At 43.7% G+C, this 20284-nt stretch overlaps 1 long non-coding RNA gene across 3 annotated transcripts in view; it reads right to left on the bottom strand.

Annotated features, from left to right (window-relative positions):
- LOC109284583 (uncharacterized) overlaps nucleotides 1–20284 on the bottom strand; it is a 59876-nt gene that overhangs the window by 36135 nt on the left and 3457 nt on the right. For all 3 annotated transcript variants that reach the window (XR_009461606.1, XR_009461605.1, XR_002092081.2), the window contains exon 2: nucleotides 880–995. This is a non-coding gene — a long non-coding RNA (uncharacterized LOC109284583). The remainder of the gene's footprint in view (nucleotides 1–879; nucleotides 996–20284) is intronic.

Here is a 20284-nt window from a genome sequence, read left to right as displayed (position 1 = left end):
GAAAGCAAGGGATGTATCAATGTTTAGTTGCACCAAGGGCAATGACAATGGATTGGATCCTTCGGTGGTAGCTATTTTTGACTTGACAAACTATGTCAGTTTTTCCCAGCAGGGAATTTGGTACACAGTTTTTAAAAGAGGAGCTGAACAAGACTGTCTTTTTAATGTGTCAGGATAAAAACAAACACTGTGTGAATCTTGTGGTTATATAGAGTAATACTCATGCATACTGGGCTTGCACTGACCAAGTTCCAGCTCATCCTGAGTAACTGTTTGTATATTCCATGTTTGATGATAGAGAGAATCTGAAAATGTCTAAAAGGGGGGAGGACAGGGAAAGTAACAACAGTATCTACCACAGAAAAATTTCAGGTAAATTAAATTTCTTGTTACTGCTCTATATTCCCAAAGATAGGGAATCAGATACAGTGATATCAGAAAATAATAACTTTTCAGAAACCATTGGAATATCTCATGTAATTGGTCTGTGGATTACTAAAATCTTCCCTGTACTTTCCAGACGGTAGCACCCTTTTCACTTAAGTCTTTCTTGGAAAAATCTAAGAATGTATCAGCTTTACCCAATGTTAGGGGGTCTTAGATTATGATAGGGACAATCAATGAGAAGAGAAGTCTGAAGTTACAAGATTTTATAAATTTAATTCATTCAGTTATTGCTTTATAAAAACCTATAACATGGTCTTGATGGTTTATTTAGAAGTACTTTCATTTAGTATGCATTAAAAGTGAAAAATCATTCCCAATAAACCCATAGAGAATGTGTGACCCATGAAAACTAACATTACTCTGTATTTTGGTATCATAAATGCAATGCTTTCATTCAACTCACATAAATTATCAAAAAAAAAAATTACTTACACACAAACATGCCTTCTCATTCCACTAGGAGGCAATCTTGTAACAGCATCCACATTGTGATTTTAACTTTGTAGGCACCTTATAATCCAGGGCATACTTGCAGATACCAAAGCAACCTGGGAAAGAAGATTTGCATTTTCAGCTTAAGATCTGAGGACGAGGACAGACACTGTAGTTTTTCCAAATATTTTAGGAAAAAATCTTCATTGGACTCAAGGAAAGTTTTGTCATTGACTTGAAGGTGTTTTGCGACACTGTGGCAGACTCCTAGCCAAGGATGTGGTTGAGCACATCCTGCCTAGGACACATAGACCCACACTGCTTAAGGTGCTCCTGAAGCTTGCCAGGGATGCTGCTCTGCGTTTTTTCCCAGTGGCTGCTGTCAAGCACAGAGGCCATGTCCAGATGAGTGTGGATATGCAGTATGTGGCGCATAATTAGAAATAAGGGATTAAGATGTTGTTGGCTGTATACTCAAACCTGGTTGTCAAACAGAACTTTCCAAGAAGCTCAGAAACTAATGGCAAAATGTTAAAGAATTCCTAAGTTAATCAGGGGCCTAATTCACATTTTCAAAAGTGACTTAGGCACGTAAGTCCATATTTTCAGGGGTATTTAGGTGCTTAAAGAAGCAATCAGGTGCCTTCTGGGATTCTGAACATTGTTTAAGCTGGTTAGGGACTCACCTCTCATTGTCAGATTGTAATTAGTTAACCTGCTTACATGAGTTTCAACATATCAGTACCATGGTCTTCAATAATGATATATTTAGTGTACCCAAACCAGCATGACTTAGAACAAACATGCATTAACTCAGTTTTCTTGCATAAATACGGCCTTGGGGGGCTAATCAATGATCAGGGCCAAACTTACCCAGAACTGAGGGGTTCTTGGATCCCAGGCATGGACTGCCCATCTTTCCCAACAGCATAATTTAAATCAGATTATCTTTGAAATAATGTTCATAACTTGTGCCTCTCATATCTACCTCTCCAAAGGAGGGAGCAGCATCTAGTCCTCAAAGTACAGGGGGAGGCATGAGTTTAGGACTGTTTTACTAATTCAGCCCCTAATTTGACTGTTTAATGTGGGCATGTCCCAAACATATGGCTATTCATGAATGAATAGAATTGCAAAACAAGAATTATCATTTAATACAAAAGCACTGTAATAAATGCAAGTAGTCATCCACAAATCATTTAGCAATGTATTACTTTATATGACATTTAATTAAAACACATTACAGAATAATTATTCTTTTATGTATTTAAATGACATCACTAATTAATATTAATGGAAAGAATGTCCCTTTTTTTAATCAAATGGGAAAAAAACATTTAATATTCCTGATGAAACTCTAGGTGTCGCTGTTACAGAACAAGACTGAAGCAAATGTCACTTTGCTTTTGCTTCCTGTGTCAATTGAGAAAGTGTTAGTCTTTGTGCTGCGGTAATTTTTATTAATTTAACAGTGAGATGGGATACAATGATGCATCAGCTAAGCTTTTGTGAAATTGCCCCAAACTTTGCCTGCAGATTGAAACTTAAATTGCAAGAGAGGAAGGATATTTCTGTAGCTCAAAACCTGGATTACAAGTGAGATCTGGTTTTAGATCTTGGATGTGTCTTGGACTTCCTATGTAACTTTGTATAAGCCACTTCATAACATCACCTGGAATCTACCTCACTTTTCTCATTTCTAAAATGGGAGTAATAATGCTGACATATCTATCTTACATTAGGCTAATTTAGTTTATCCTTGCAGGAGGCACAAAGAACCTCAGATGTACAAATTGAATATGTGGTTATTTATTTTTATTTTATTTTATTCCAAATTTGTATGTGCTGAGCACAGCTCTCCTTACTGAATGCTTCTCAGCTTTTTCAGCTGGGTGACCCTTATGTTAAAAAAAGTTTCCTGGTCCTCCTTATTGTAAAAGTAAGAATAACAATATATTGATGCTAGAAATCAGAAGCCCATATAATTTATTTCTGCTTGTGTTTCAAAACATTGGAAGAGAATATTTCACCTTTAAGGATAAAGGTGTAAATGGAGCAGGGGAGAGACTTTTGTCATTTTAGACTGTAGGCAAATTTTCAGTGCTTCATGACTCTACATTAGGCAGGCTCTTGTCCTGCTGGTTAAGAAACAGTGCCTCAGTGTACAATGGCAGAGCTGTGTACACTTATAGCACTTTTTAAATAAAACAAACCAGCCAACCTTCATTCATAAATGAAAAATGTTGGCGTACAGCATTTCTAACTTTTCTTCTACCTTTTTTCTATTTTCATACCTGGAATATAAACTCTGCAGGGCAGAGACTGTCTCTTACTGTGGATTTGCACTTAGACTGCACTCTTACTGTGGAGCTGTGCACAATACATCCTCAATCTTGTTTGCAGGCATTGGGTGGGAGCTATTGTAATTCAGTTATAAAAAGGAAATGACGTTAATTTCCCTTCACTCATGTGATATGCCAGGATAAGCCATTTGTGCGACATACTGAATGAAAGCAGTTTTGAACACTGAGGTCCCTGATAGATATTACGTATATCATGCAATAAACTGGTTAATCACACAGTAAATTTAGACTGTCCACACCTGCAAAGTAAGACAGGCCACAAGTAGAAAATAATTATCACACAATTAACTGGTTAATCAGACAATACATTTAGACCAACCACAGTGCAAAGTAATTATCACAGATAAAGATGACTATTTAGCTACAAAAAGTTAGTCCTTGAAAATGTGTTACAACTTTAGAGCTGGTTTCTATCCAGCTTTAATTTGAACGTGTAGCAGGGCCCTGACTGTTGTAGTCTGGGCTTTGTTGGGCCTTTTGTTCATTATGTGCAAGTCACAATGCCTTCATACTGTGCCTGGGCCTGATGCCAAAAAAGGCACTCCCTAGCACTTCCTTCCTCTCCTCATGTACCAAATTCCAGAAGTGAAGCAAGAGACCTGCCTTAAGGCAGAGAAGAGTGGGTGCACCTGAGACAGACAGTCTGCTAGAGGCTCTGGGGCAGGGGCTCAGCTGCCTTGCTTCTGGGGTTTGATGTGTGCTGAGCAGCAGCTTGCTGTTCAAGAGCTCTCAGGCCTCCTTCTATGAGTCAGCATCTCCCCTATTTCCTGTGTATTTGAGAGCAACTCCCTCTTCTTAAGACTTGTATTTTCTCATTTTAGGTTTGAATTAGCTGCAGTCAAGGACAAATCCTGTTTCAGTGGTTATGAGATACTGCAGACTAACAGAACCATTGCAGTGCCCCATGTAGGCATGGTGAAACACAGAGGGTGCAAATTAAGGGGAAGCTTGGGGCAGGGGGTGAGCTCCCCCATAAGAGACAAGAATCCCCCTGTAAGATTTGACAATCATAACCTGGGGGTCTCCGATCAGATTGCTCCTTCACTTAGGTGGACTTGTTAATCAATTAACTGGTTTAATTTTTTTTTCAGACCCCTCCAAAGAGTCAAAGTGTAATTTGAATCCTGGATACGCTCCCTAGTATGAGGACAGTACTAGCTGGAAGACCTGATTCTCTGCATATCCCCCCTCATAATTAAATAGGGGGTATGAACTAGGACAAGTGTCTCACCATATCTGCCTGGCACTGGCTGTTCCTGGGCTGTACTGGCAATTGAGGAATGGTTCTGCAGTCACTCCATGGACTTGGGGCCCTTCTTCTGGTACATCTCTTCAGCTCGAGCCCATCTAGCTTTTATGTAAGGGAAGGGTGGCTCTGGTGGCCCCTGGCACTGAAGACTAATAACAAAGGAGCTGGAAAAACACTATCCACAAGCAGACAGAACAGAAGACAAGCAAAGACCTTCTCATATACTTTCACATAATGTCTGAAGAGTTGCTCCGATTCTGTGACCATTCTTAATGAAAGAAAAGATAACATAATATTGGCCCAAGTTGGCCCCTGTGCTGGTAAAATTTTACAGTGAGTTGACGTGAATGTGGAATTACAATGGAACTCTATGAATACCATTATTTCAACCCCACGAATAACAAAGGAATTCATACGGAGCTGTATTAGACTGACTGTGAAACAGATTAATAATGGTCAGTAAGGCTAAGTACAGATGTTCAAAAAGCCTCTTCTGGAAAGTGCTCTAACTATTACACTTTACTTAAAATTCTGTAAATTAGAGTGCATTCCAACCAAACAGACATGTGCTCTTTGGTGAGTGGGGCTTGCCTGCCTGAACTAGCCAAGGCTAGCAAGTGGGGGGGTACTCCTCTATGCCTCCCAGGATGTTGCCAGAGGGCCCCCCCACCAGCCCTGCCTCCCCACCAGCTAGGGACCATCAGCAGTAGCTGGAGGAGGGGGGGAGGGAAGAGAAGGGGATAAAGGGAGCCCCCTTGCTACATGGACACGGCCCAGCTACCAGCCATAATTTTCACTGCACTGGGAATTCTGGTGAGGGTGTGGTGGAAAAGGAGCCCCCCTGTTGGGTGAGGTCCATCCCTTCCCCCCAGATTCTTGGCTATGGTCTTGATGGGAGCATGGCTGGGCCCATGCCACAGGGGGGCTTCTTTTCTACCCTTCTCCCACAGCCAGATGGCAAAAAATGGCACAGAGAACTTGCACTGCTGCTGCCGGCTGCAGTTGAGGAAAAGGTGCCCCTGGCTTGGCACCCACGAGACCCCTGCCAGCAAGCTGGGGGGGACCACCTAGCAGGAGGGCTCCTGTTCCACCCCCATCTCCATCAGTGTTCCTGGAGCAGCAAAACACAGGGCCGGGTAGCTCTCCTGCAGGTGCTTGCTGCCATTGTCAAGAGGCTTGGGTGGAGGTAGAAGGGAGGTCCCCATGCTGTGGGGTCCAGGCCCAGCCCCCCCCCAAGGACCTCATCTAGGAAGCTGTGGTGACGCCCTCACAGTGGGGGTGGAAGGGCTCCCTTTCCACCCTCAGCTTCTTGATAGCAGCTGCAGCAGAGCTGCTTGGCCCTGTGCTGTGCTGCACTGGGAACTCTGGTGGGGGAAGGTGGTGGAAAAGGAGACCCTTGCTGGGCATCCCCTGGGAAGGGGGGCGGTGGGGGCTGAGTTGAGCCTCCCTGAGGCAGGGGGGCTCCTTCCCCCCAGCTGCAGCCAGTAGTGGCAGCATGAATTCCCTGTGCTGCTTTTCGCTGTGCTGGGAACTCTGGTGTGGGGGGGAGAGGGGTGGAAAAGGTGAGGGGGCCTAGCCCTGCCCCAGCAAGACCTGATCCAGGAAGCTGGGTGGGGTCTGCCTGGCAGAGCAGGAGAACTCCTTTTCCACCACCACCCCTCCGTCAGATTTTCCAGTGCAATGAAATGCTGGGCTAGGCAGCTGTTGCAGCTGCTGGATGCCACTGTCAGGAAGCTAGGGCAAGGAAAAGGGAGCCCCTGCTGTAAGACCCCTCCCCACCTTGCTAGCTGGGGCCTTTGGGCAGTCTGGGCCAGGTCCCTGGGGGGTAGGGGGAGGGGGGATCCCTTCCCCCTGTCCAAGCCTCTTGACAGTGGCAGGCAGAAGCTGCTGTAGAGCTACTCAGCCCCATGTTTTGCTGCGCTGGGAACTGAAGCAGGGTGGAAAGGGAGCCCCTGTGCCACATGGACCTGGGCTGACACCCTCACCCCACTAGCCAGCAAGCTGGGGGAGGGGGGAGGCTTGTGGCAAGGGCCCTCCCTTGCCCCTTCCCCAGCTGCAGTTCCCAGTGCAACCAGAAGCTAGAGCAGCTCTGCTCTGTAGCTTCTGGCTGCAGCTGCCATGTGACATGGGCAGGGGAGTGGGTGAATGGAGCCCCCCTGCTTTGCAGACCCAGCCTGGCCCCCCAACCCCAAGTCAGTAAGCTGTGGCGTGGCCCTTGTGAGGCTGTGTGGGGCAGGGATCAGAGACTGTCACTGACTCAGGTCAGTGGTGGACAAAGGGACAGGTCTAACCCAGTGCTTGGGCAGAGCAAAGAGCTCACCTGAGGCTAAAGGAGCTCTGCGCAATACTGCCTGGAATCATTTTCCAAGTTAACCCTTGATGGGATCTGGTGCAGGCATTCAGTAAAGACTAACAGAAAGCCCTTTAGGTTAGTACACATCCATCCAGGGTTAACATAGAGTGGGATCTGCTATTTTTAAAGTGCTTTATGTGCCATAAATGTCTGTTCTCTTATGGCTGTAAAGCGCTTTCTGTGTGCTTAAAGTGCATTAAGTGTAATGCCTATACCTAGCCTAAAAGCCCAACTTCAAACAGTCCATGCTAAGGAAGTTTTTAAAGGAGCATATATTGATGGGAATGGTGTACTGATTAGTAGTTAATTAACAACATTAATTTTCAGTGCCTCGTGACTCTCCATGTTGGGCAGGCTCATGAAACCAAATTGCATTTGGTTTCATGCCCACTTCTGGTCTCCTTAAGGTTCCCTGAAAGGTTTGGATAAATATTTGAGTTGGTCTAATAAAAGATATTGGATTTACCCGAAGAACCTTGTCTGCCTATGTCCTTAGACCAACATGGCTACAACCTATACCTCTGGATAAATGTAGGGCATTCTTTTTCCATAATAAAACTGAAAACCATGTGCAGCTGTTTTGCCATGAAAGGATTGTACAATGCTAAGCTGAGATAACACATGCACATCAACGGGAGAACAGGTTCTTATGAAAAGAAACATTAACTAAATTACAAACTAGAATGGAGAGAGACATATTTCCTTAAAGAACAATAGCAGTTTCTATTTCAGGAAGTCACTTCTGAAGAAGACTTGTAAATTCATCAGTGATATTGTGGTATTTGTGTGCCTCTTAAAAAAACCCAAAAGAAAACAAATCAGAAATATGATTAAAAAAAAAACAAACTACAAAAGCCTGAGGACAAAGAAATCAAGTACCCGAAACTCAAAATCCAAATAGGCATATTTCTAGCACATCTAGAATTGGTAAAATAAAGAAATTTTAATGGAAATTTTAGGAATTTGCAGGCAACTCTAGACCAAACATTGACTTGTTTCAACTTCACTTTTTTTTCCTTCCTGTTTTTCTTGATAAACATGAAAAGGCCAGATTGTGCATGCCTGGCCTGCATCTGCAAAGTGATGAGTGGCCACAAGGGACCTTCAGTACCCTTTCTGTGGCCTGTGCAATGGCCAAACACAATTCCCTACTTTTTCTCTTCCATTCACATGCTGTTCTAAGGTCCTAAGGAGGAGGCAGGGCAAGGACTTCACCTCCTCTGCATGTGGATTGAGGGAGTAATCTAGCCCATGGAGGGGTATAGCTATTTCTGAGCACCTTGGAGCTCCTGAAACCTGTAATTCTCTCAGGCAACATGTTTTCTGGAACTTCCCTTGTGGTGGTATGACTACATATTATCCCTACACTAAGAAAGTTGTCTGCACAACTGAACCCCAGTAGATGATTGTTTTCATAGTTTAGAAATTTGTACTATGGACGTGCCATGTCTCTCAGGTAATGTATCTAACACATGGAACACATCATAATGTATTACCTTTTATTATTTTTGAAAGCTCAGAATACTCTGGGTGTTTCATAAAACAAATGAAGACACTACAGTTTTCCCATAAACAGCATTAATCTACATTGGACAATCTAAATGGACCATCAAGTCAGGAGGCATAAACAAAGGTGTGGGAGGAAGGTAGGAGGATGCAATAGGAGAATAGGAGTTACAATAAAAAAGTAGGCACATAAAATGTTTAGCAGTTCATGAGTTTGGAATGCTGCAATTCTCATTCTTAACATTGTTCTAATGTTTGTTTTTTCATATAATATAATGCAACTGCATGACATAGAGGGAAAGTCATGGTTTCTCCAGGAACCAAATAGCTGTAGAGAAAACTATTAGACTGAAACAGAAAGTGCAACTGAGCTTTCTATATGCATCCATTACGAAACCTATAGGAACACAGTCAAGAAGGTACCTGAAACTGGGATAACACTATAGAAGGCACTGTAATTATCAAATTAAGGGACTTAGTTTGAGTGTTTCTACCTTTCAAACACCATATCAGATTTAAAAATATAGAATTTTCAATCAATATGGTCAAAACTGGTTTGCTTTTTTTCCAACTAAATTTCTAATCTATTAGTAAATACACAGGGAGTTCTGCCATGAATATGATGCTTTGGTCACTTTCAAAACTTCATTGAAGACAATAGAAATCTTTCCACTGACCTCAGCAGGAGATGGATTATACCCTCAGTACCTACGCCAATTTTGTACAAATTCCAGTGCATTCCACTGGATACTTCATCTAGTGTCTATATAGTCTGCCTACAAATGTTAATTTCCAGGACAAAATCAGTAGAGCAGCATACAAACAGAATGACTACAACATTTCAGAACCTACCTGCCAACAATAACTAGTAGAGACCAATTTAAAAAAAATCATCAGGAAATTTGGATCAAAAGTTGTGTATACCACTGTGATACACACTCATTTCTTGGGACTACTTTGCAAACTAAGTAGCTTATTAAATAGCTTTTTGTCAAAAGATATGCAGGTAAAGAAAGATTCATGCAGAATTGTATGACACAGTTAAGTGTTTTCCCTCTATTTTGTTATTTAAAGCCGTTTTGGTACGTGCAGTACAAAGATGTTCTCTACAGAGCAGTTCCTTCTACGTGAAGGGAAATTACTTCCCTTTTAAGAAAATAAGGGTTCAGCATGTCTTTTCTTTTGCTAACCACTGTGATTGGATAGCTCAATCATTGATGATTTAGAACACATATGCAAATTAGACAATGTCGATTCAACTTTTTTGTTGGGGATGAAGTTTAATATTGCTTATTAATATTAATATAACACTATCGGCTATTTCCTGCTTTCTGCTACCACAACACACAAAAAATGGCATATGCCAACACAGCTCTTTACTCCTAACCACGACTAAAGAACTGAGTTACATTTCCTAGACAAATTTTATCACGTCAGTGTTGATATTATTCTCCATTCCTGTATAGTGCTTAAGGAATAACCAGCAGCACTTTCCAAGTGATAAAGAAAGATCACAGAGATAAACCACAGGCTTGGTAAATTACTCACTTGATAATATATTTGCAATATAAGCCTTTACATGCGAGGTAAGCGATTTGTGAATGAGAAAACCACAGCGTGCTCTGTCAGTGGAAAAGGCAGTTTGTTTTTCTCCCCACCTCAGAGGAAAGATTACGCTACGTAAAATTCTATGCAACGAATTAGAGACGTGAATTCCAAACCAACGGACAATTGAAGTTATGACTGGAGAAGAGCAGCCTACGCATTTTAAATTAAGAAATTTTAAAATAAGAAACATTTAAGCGCATTTACAACCATTTTCCTTTGAAAAGTCTGGCCCCCGCGTATGTGAAGCCACTTCTGTTCTAGCTCCAACCGCAGATGCAAGTGGAACTCAAATCTGGATGATGACTGGGGTCGTTACAGTGTTTGCATGGGATTATTGACCCTTCTGTAGGAACGTCAACAGTGACACGCAGGTAATGAGCAGTTTTCCCGCCCTTGTGAAACTTTTTAAAGTTTCACATCCCAAGTGAGCCCTAGACCAACAGGCTATTGGCTCTCTTTGCCTTGGTGCCTCTTTCACACAAAAAAAATGTTATCTTAGTTCTAAGAAATGTTTATGAATAAAAGTCAAAACTGAGCAAGGGTTTTTGGTTTCAATGTATTGACATTTTCGTCTGAAAATGAGTTTTTTTGAAAAAATCCTGTTCAGTTCTATTAGTAATTTATTTTCCACTTTTACACGTTTCAACTATCCAGCTATGATACTTAACTAATAATAGGGGATCACCAACAAATTTTGGACCAGTTATATACTATTCATTATTTTTTATCAATTATGTGGAAGAAACCATAGTATTATTGCTGATCAAATTTGTGGATGATACAAAAACCAGTGGGGTGGTTTATAATAAGGGGATCATTGACATGAAGTAATCAGAACTGCTTTGCAAGCTGAGCAGATACAATCAGTCAAATGCAAAGCTACACATATAAGAAAAAATGACCTTATTGAACTTATTGGAATTGATTTCAATGGGCCTAATATTTCACTCCCAATATGTAGAACACTTGCAGGATGAGGAAAAGCAGATGCTGAAGAGGATTTAAGGATCATGGAGATAGTTAACATTATACTGTGGCAAAAATTGCTAAAATGATTCCTGGGACTCCTATATGGGAATAATAAAGAGAAAAAAAAGAAATTATATGGCCTTTTTAAGTTCACCACTGATAGTCTATGGCATTCTGTGTTCAGTCCTAATGTTCATATTTTAAAAAAAGATATTGAAAAACTGGAGAGTATTCAGAAAGAGTTATCGGAATAATTTGTTTTTGGAAATCATACGTTACAATGAGATACTAAAGGAACTCTATTTAGCCTATCTTAGAGCAACTTGATCACGTATAAAGGGAGAGAATGTACTACTGGAGTCTTTACTGAAGTAGAAGAAAGCTCTAAGAAAATTCAGTGATAGAAATTCAGATCATCAAGAATCAAAGTAGATGCACTTCTTAAAACGAGATTAAGAATTAGGCCTCAGAACTGTGGTAAATTCACCATCACATTTTGTATATCTGTATATCTGTATTTTGTATATACCCAACAGAGTTTCTTTTTACATTTTAGCTTAACCACAAGTTCTATTGCAGGCTGAAATCTATAGCCTGATTTACAGAGGACATCTGAAGTCCATTGTGGTCTTCAGATGTATGCATCCACTTTCTTTTTTCAAATATCCAGTACAGTTTTAATGACTTGTATATATTACAGGAGTTCATTTCTGTCTGGATACACAAGTATCAAAACCTCAACATAAGGCTCAGCATAGGCAGCTGGACTGAGCAGGAAAATGTGCAGGGAAGGAATGGCTACTCTTCCCTCCAAGACATTGTGATATGACTTAGGAACGTACATAAGTACATGGGGAGCACGTCTACTCTCTTGCATTTACATCGTAGTAACTGAAACTAGCTTTGCTGGGGGATGGGGCCACAGGAAGACACGAGGACACCTCCCAGCCAAGACAGGTGATGAGCACAAGAAGTACCCAGGTAAGTGACAAGGGTCCAGATAGTCCTAGGAATCGGGGGGGGGGGGGGGTGCATGCTCCGACAGGAGGCCTTAAGTGTCTTTACACTAATGCTCAAAGTATGGGGGATAAACAGGAGGAACTCGTCCTCCGGATAGCTAGTACAAACCCAGACATAGTAGGGCTTACTGAAACCTGGTGGGATTCAATCCATAACTGGGCAGTAAACATTAGGGGCTATAGACTATACAGGCAGGACAGAATGGTGAGAAAAGGCGGGGGTGTGGTGCTCTATGTCAAAGAGCAATACATGTCCTCAACTAACAGGATGGGGTCAGAGGAGGGGCAGGCTGAAGTGCTCTGGGTCACAATACAAGGGGGTCATGGGGAAAAGGACTTAATGGTGGGTGTCTACTACAGTCCACCCGACCAGTGGGGAGAGCTGGACCGGGATTTCTCAGGTCAGCTTGCGGAGGCAGTTAAGTCGAGGGATATTGTAATAGTAAAAGCTTTGCTTAATGCTCATAGCAAGAGTCTTGTATGCTAACTCTATAGTAGGCTGGTGAAACAGCACGTAGCTTTTTGCTCTGTGAGCGTGACTGAACTATGAACTTAGACAGTAGAACGTTGTAATACAGTAGAATGTAGTAAACACCAAGTGTGTTAGATCACAACTCATCCCCAAATTCTTAGCTTGAGATAATCAAATTCCTAGTTCGAGATAACGTTATTTACTCCAGACTATATAAGCTGTACATTCTTAAGTTACAGTGAGTTCCTCCACTCTTGCAAGAGATCTTGCACAGAGCCCAACGCAGGCTATCGCATCCCCAAGATCAAGACACTCCAAAGCCAAGAGAACTATGCAGAGTGGTGGCTGTCACCTAGAGCCAATGTGAAGTGATCATCTTCTCTGCTCTGTTCTATTGATTGCCTCTGTGAGTATCCTTAAATAAAGCTTTGCAAGAGTGAGAAGAACCATGAGTACGTCCTTTGTTCAAGCGCAGAGAGCCTTCTGAACCCAGTAAGTAGTTTATTCTAAGACAGATGTGGTCATCATGGATGATCTAAACTACCTGGACATTTTCTGGGAGGAGCAGTCAGCCAGGTCTAACCGCTCATGTAGGTTCCATGCTGGGATACAAGATCTCTACTTAACCCAGGAAGTGCACAGCCCCACCAGGGGGAATGCCCTGCTGGACCTGGTCTGGGCCACAGGCAATGACCTGGTGAGGGGACTCCAGGTCCTTGACCACCTGGGCAATAGCAATCATTGCCTACTGGAATTCACCATCCAGCGCAGGGTGTCAAGGGCCTGTGGCAAGGCAGTAGCCCTTGACTTCAGGAGGGCCGACTTCAATAAGCTGAGGAGATTGGTAAGAGAGGCACTGTGGTTCCAGAGAGTAGGAGAACTAGGTGTCCAAGATGAGTGGTCGTTCTTTAAGGAGACAATCCTCTGAGCCCAAGAGGTGACAGTCCCAACGTGAGTCAAAGGAGGCAAGAGTGCTCAAAAGCCCCCTTGGCTTACCAAAGGCATTCAGGAATGTCTGAGAGCCAAAAAGGAGGTGTACATCCAGTGGAAGTGGGGGAGGGGGGGCTATTATCAAAGAGGATTATACCTCCATAGCAAGGGTATGTAGGGAGGCCGTTAGGAAGGCTAAGGCGGAGACAGAACCAGGGCTAGCAACAAGGATCAAGGACAACAAAAGTCCTTTTTTAAATACATAGGGAGCAAAAAGAAGGCACCAGGCAACGTGGGGTCCCTGCAGGATACGCTTGGCAATCTGGTGGTTGCACCAGATGAAAAAGCAGACCTTCCTAACAAATTCTTTGCCTCCATTTTTCTGAGGAGGGACCAGGACTTCTCCCCCCACTGGGATACAGGACGGACTCAGGAGTGACTCCGCCAGGCCTTGGGTCAGGGAGGACTGAGTTAGGGAACTTCTGGAGGGGCTGGACATGTTCAAATCAGCATGTCCAGATGCTCTCCACCCCAGGGTGCTGGGGGAATTGGCAGGGGTCATCCCAGGGCCCCGGCATGGCTTTATGAGCACTCGTGGTGCTCTGGCCAGGTGCCAGAAGACTGGAAGAAGGCAATGTGGTCCCCATTTTCAAAAAAGGGAGGAAGGAGGACCCAGGCAACTATAGGACCATTAGTCTTACTTTGGTCCTGGGGAAGCTCTTTGAAAAAATTATCCAGGAGCACATCTGAGAGGGACCACCAGGAGGGGGAGGATGCTCAAGGGCAACCAGCTTGGGTTCATTAAGGGCAGGTCCTGTCAGACCAACCTGATTGCCTTCTACAATCAGGTCACTAAATCATTGGACATAGATGTTGCAGTGGATATAGTCTTTCTGGACTTCAGGAAGGCCTTCAACAGTCTCCCACCCCATTCTCATTATTAAGCTAGGTGACTATGGCACAGTCAGATGGGTCACAAATTGGCTAGGGGGCTGCACCCAGAGAGTGGTGGTGAATGGGTCATATTTGACCCGGAGGGAGGTGGGCAGTGGAGTCCCCCAGGGCTTGGTCCTCGGGCCTGTACTGTTCAGTTTCTTTATCAGCAACTTGGATGAGGGGGTGAAAAGCACCCTGTTCAAATTTGCTGATGACACCAAGATTTGGGGCGAGGTGGGCATGCTAGAAGGGAGGGACAGGATACAACTGGACCTGGACAGGTTACAGGGGTGGGCAAATGTGAATAAGATGGGATTCAATGCTGACAAGTGCAGGGTACTGCACTTGGTAAGGAAGACCCAGAAGCATACCTACAGGCTGGGGAACTCCCTTCTTGAAAGCACAGTGGCAGAAAAGGATCTTGGAGTCATTATCGATTCCAAAAACAAACATGGGCCGCCAATGTGAGGACGCGGTCAGCAAGGCTAACCGCACCTTGTCATGTATCCACAGCTGCATCATGAGCAGGTCCAAGGAGGTGATCCTCCCCCTCTATGTGACATTGGTCAGGCCACAGTTGGAGTACTGCATCCAGTTCTGGGCGCCGCACTTCAGGAGGGATGAGGCCAGCATCGAGAGGGTCCAGAGGAGGGCCACTTGAATCGTCAGGGGGCAGCAGGGTAGGCCCTACGAGAAGAGGCTACAGGACCTGAACCTGTTCAGTCTCCACAAGAGAAGGCTGAGAGGGGATCTAGTGGCTGTCTATAAACTTACCAGGGGGGACCAGAGGGGATTGGGACCCTGTTCCCCTGAGCACCCGAGTAACAAGGAACAATGGCCACAAGTTGATTGAAAGTAGGTTCAGGCTAGACATCAGGAGGCACTACTTCGTAGTCAGGGCAGCCAGGATCTGGAACCAGCTTCCAAGGGAAGTGGTGCCAGCTCCTACCTTGGGGGTCTTTAAAAGGAGGCTTGATAACTACGTAGCTGGGGTCATTTGAGCTTGAACTTAGTAGGGGTCATAAGAGCCCTGTATTCATTCCTGCCCAGGGCAAGGGGTCAGACTAGATGATCTGCTCAGGTCCCCTCCGACCCTACTTCTATGTATCTATGAAATTACTGCACAGGATGGGCACACGTTTATATGTGCACGCCCATTCTGTGCAGTAAATATAGTGACTTATGCCAACTTGAGTGTAATTTTGATACCTGCATCACGCAACACGCAGGTATCAAATTTACTCCTGATTATTTACTGTGCAGTAACACTGTGTGCGTGGACTGATTTGGGACTAAAGTTTAGTCCCAAGTCAGTCCACACACAGTGTTAAGGAGCTTTAACACCTGCACATGTAGATGCTGGCCTATTGCCGCTTACTGCTCAGTAATTTACTGTGCAGGAAATTTAAGTCAGCGTAAATACACATGTAGACATACCCAGAATATATGACTAGGGTCCAGTCCAGGTCCCTGCTGTTGCAGATGACTCTATCATATAATCAATCCCTTTAATGCATCCTTTTAATATAAGCTGTACTTTAAAAATTGGCAACTATTACTCCTATTGGAAGCCTGTTCCACACCTGACTACTCTGACATATAGAAATATTCGTCTGATTTTTACTCCACATTTATTCATGGACAGTTTATATTTTACATATTTGTTTTTTCTCATTTTTTTCTTTTAGGCCTTCAGGATATGTTACATTTAAGAAGTGAATAACCAGTTAATCACATCTTAACAAATAAGCTAGCCATAAATGAATGTAATTAATAGTGAGATAACACAAAGAATAAGCCATGAAGTTATTACACAAAATGTGTGTAAAAACACTGTAGCTGGTTCCCATTGCACCTTAAATTGCACTTGTGACCAGGTATCAGCTGATTGGGGTTCCCAGCCTGGAGAGTGCATGGCAGTCCTCAACTCCTATGCATTCTCCAGGCTAGGAGTGGCAGCTGAACTGTGAACCCAGCCTCGGGGGCACAGCAGTTATTTCACCAAAGAAAGATGTGATGAGAGTTTGGCATGATCTTTGTTGCATTTCATTGCCTTTTACCACTTACCACAATTTCCTTAATCATTTTTCCTTTGGGAATTAGTTCTAAAGCCTGGATCAGTAGTTTCCAAGTTTTTCATTTTTTCTATTCTGAAACAGATTATTTTTACGTGTGCTGTGGGATGCAGTGCCAGTCTCTTTAATTAGCAAGCCACTCTAATTAAAACTCCCCATGGTGGCAGGATGCTTTGAAATAAAGCTCATTGAATGTGTTTTATTTCAAAGTGCCCTGTCACAATTTTATTATATATAAGATATAAACTGGCCATTTTTTCAGTGTGGTGATGTGCCAGGACACTGATACATATGACATGGAAACCTGATGGAACATGTCAATTTCTGTGCTCCAGTAGACTCAATTAATTGAGTCTGCTCTAATGTGCTAGATTCCTAGTGTGTCGGAGCAGGCTCTGCGCACATGTATAGGAACCCTTAGGAACTATATTTGCTACTTTACAGTCATACAGAAGGAGTCTTAATTTGACAGAGTTTTTAGAAGTTTTGCTATCAAGGTTGCAATTTTATGAGCCAAATCTTTCTGAATGCTATGATGAAGAGTTTCTACTCTCTGTAACCTGAGCACTTTAGGATCTTTGTATTTTACTTCCATAAGGGATGTAGTATTTTCCAGTTCTGTACTTCTGTTCCCTTTAGCCATCCTTCCTGTGTCCTTATGGAGGTGATTCTCGTCTTTTTAGACAGAAGACACCCCTCACTAAGCTGAAAGCATCCCTCAGAAAATGCTGGCTCTTGGCTTTCATTCATTTCTTGACTATGAAAAAATAATAGAATACACCTTCTATTGCAAAGAACCTAAAGACCAAAACAGGTCATTTCCAATGCATAGTTGTTCCAGTTATGTTTTCCCTTGCTGTCTTTATTAAATAGCTTTTACTGTTTTTTTATGCTTGTTTAATATCCTTTGTAAGGTGATTGTTTTATTTGAGCTGAACTTTTAGCAGCTCTCTATGCTTTCTGACCTCCAAGCCCCCATGGCTCACCAAAAACATCTAGGAACGTCTCAAAGCTAAAAAGGAAGTGTACACCCAATGGAAGGGAGGGGCCATCACCAGGGAGGACTATACCTCCATTGCTCAGGATTGTAGTGGGGCTGTTAGAAAGGCCAAGGGGGAGATGGAACTGGGACTAGTGACCCGGATCCAGGATAACAAGAAATCCTTTTTTAAATACATACGGGGTAAAAAGAAGGTACCGGGTAAAGTGGGGCCTCTGCAGGACATGCTAGGAAATCTGGTGGTCTCACCAGATGACCAAGCTAACCTATTTAACAATTTCTTTGACTCCATTTTTCTGAACAGGGACCAGGTCATCCCCCCCATGGGGATCCCCCATGGTCCCAGGGGAGGCACAGCCAGGCCCAGGGTCAGAGAGGACCTAGTCAGGCAACTTCTGGTGGGACTGGATGTGTTCAAATCAGGAGGTCCTGACAGTCTCCACCCCAGAGTGCTGAGGGAATTAGCAGAGGTCATTGCAGGACTTGTGGCACAGCTTTACGAGCACTCATGGTACTCTGGCAAGGTGCCAGAGGACTGAAAAAGGACCAATGTGGTCCCCATTTTCAAAAAAGGGAGGAAGGAGGACCCAGGAAACTATAGGCCCGTTAGTCTTACCTCAGTCCTCTTTGAGAAAATTATCCAGGAGCACATCTGTGAGGGACCAGCAGGGGAGTGTATGCTTAGAGGCAACCAACATGGGTTCATTAGAGGCAGGTCCTGTCAGACCAACCTGGTTGCCTTCTACGACCAGGTCACAAAATCCTTGGACACCGGTGTTGCGGTGGACGTAGTCTTTCTGGACTTTAGGAAGGCCTTTGACACTGTCTCTCACCCCATTCTTGTTAAAAAATTAGGTGACTGTGGTGTCGATGCCTACACAGTCAGATGGGTTGCCAATTGGCTGGAGGGCCACACCCAGAGAGTGGTGGTGGACGGGTCATTTTTTACCTGGAGGGATGTGGGCAGTGGGTTTCCCCAGGGCTCGGTCCTCGGGCCTGCACTGTTCAACATCTTCATCAGCGACTTGGACGTGGGGGTGAAAAGCACCTTGTTCAAATTCGCGGATGACACTAAGATGTGGGGAGAAGTGAGCATGCTAGAAGGGAGGGACAGGCTACAACTAGATCTGGACAGGTTACAGAGGTGGGCGGATGAGAATAGGATGGGTTTCAACACTGACAAGTGCAAGGTACTGCACCTGGGGAGGAAGAACCAGCAGCATACCTACAGGCTGGGGAACTCCCTTCTCACCAGCACAGAGGCAGAAAAGGATCTTGGAATCATTATAGACTACAAAATGAACATGGGCCGCCAATGTGGGGACACGGTCAGGAAGGCTAACCGCACCTTGTCATGTATCCACAGCTGCATCATGAGCAGGTCCAAGGAGGTGATCTTCCCCCTCTATGTGACATTGGTCAGGCCACAGTTGGAGTACTGCATCCAGTTCTGGGCGCTGTACTTCAGGAGGGATGAGGCCAGCATCGAGAGGGTCCAGAGGAGGGCCACTCACATGATCAGGGGGCAGCAGGGCAGGCCCTGCGAGGAGAGGCTATGGGACCTGAACCTGTTCAGCCTCCACAAGAGAAGGCTGAGAGGGGATCTGGTGGCCATCTATAAACTTGCCAAGGGATATCAGCAGGCAATGGGAGAATCCCTGTTCCCCCGAGCACTACTGGGGGTAACAAGGAATAACAGCCATAAGTAGACGGAGAGTAGATTCAGGCTAATTATCAGGAGGCGCTACTTCACAGTCAGGGCGGCTAGGACCTGGAACTAACTTTCAAGGGAAGTGGTGCTCGCTCCTACCCTGGGGGTCTTCAAAAGGAGGCTAGATAATCACCTAGCGGGGGTCATTTGACCCCAGCATTCTTTCCTGCCCATGGCAGGGGGTCAGACTTGATGATCTGCTCAGGTTCCTTCCAACCCTACCAACTATGAAACTATGAAACATAGCCCTCTTCCCTTAGCAATCCCCTTTTAAAACTTTAAGCTTAATATCCTTTTTGAAGTGACTCTTCAGTTTTATCTGAAGCCCTGTCACTACAGTATTTTTCTCCCTGTTCAGGATGCAAATGCTAGATGGTTTTGGAGTTTTGAGTGCTAAGCATTTTCCTCATTTGAGTCCCTGAACTCTTCAGTCCAGTTGACTTCTCTAAAGAATACCCTTCATTTTTCAACATTTTCCTATTTGAAATGAAAAACCTTGTCCATATTTCCATTTAATCTAAACTTATTCAGCTTGTGATCCCTTACTCCAAGATGAATTTGTACATCAGCACTTATCAGAACAAAGTCTAAACTACGACTCCTCTCTTTGGTTCAGTCTTCGGTTAAGAAATTTATTAGCTATCAAATCCAGGAACAAGCTGGCCCTATCATTAGTGATATTTGTTCTCCAATATATATCTAGGAAGTTAAAGCTATTTATAGCAATAAAATTGGTGGTGGTATTTCTCTTTCTCTCCTCCTCTCCCTCTCATGATATTAAAGATATTCATATCAAGATCCAAAATTTCAATCCTAAGAAGCCACAACAGACTCCTCATACTGCCCAACAGAATCTCTTTTACCATCCTTCCTAAAAGTGATTTTGACACAAACCAGTTTTGTTTTATGCATGAGAGCCTTTCTTTACGATCTCATGTGTCATTAATGTACAATACTACCTTTGTGAGACCCTAAAACTATGCAATCATATGGTTGATAGCAGAAGGATTAGAGAATCCATGTAGTGGTGGACCATGTGAGTCAGTCCCTTCTCCAGCTGAACCAGTTGAACCTATCTTACCTGAAGGGCCAGGCACTACAAGCAGCCCAGCCTTCGTAAGTTACAACACAATGCACTGTATTAGAAATTTTTGTTGTTTACAGAGTTGTGTATTTAAGCACAGTACTATACAGATCTAAAAGTTATTCATGAG

Source organism: Alligator mississippiensis, chromosome 4 (assembly GCF_030867095.1).
Source record: "Alligator mississippiensis isolate rAllMis1 chromosome 4, rAllMis1, whole genome shotgun sequence".
NCBI lineage: Eukaryota > Metazoa > Chordata > Crocodylia > Alligatoridae > Alligator > Alligator mississippiensis.
Note: the sequence above shows the minus strand (reverse complement) of the source record. Positions and strands in the feature narration are given on the sequence as shown.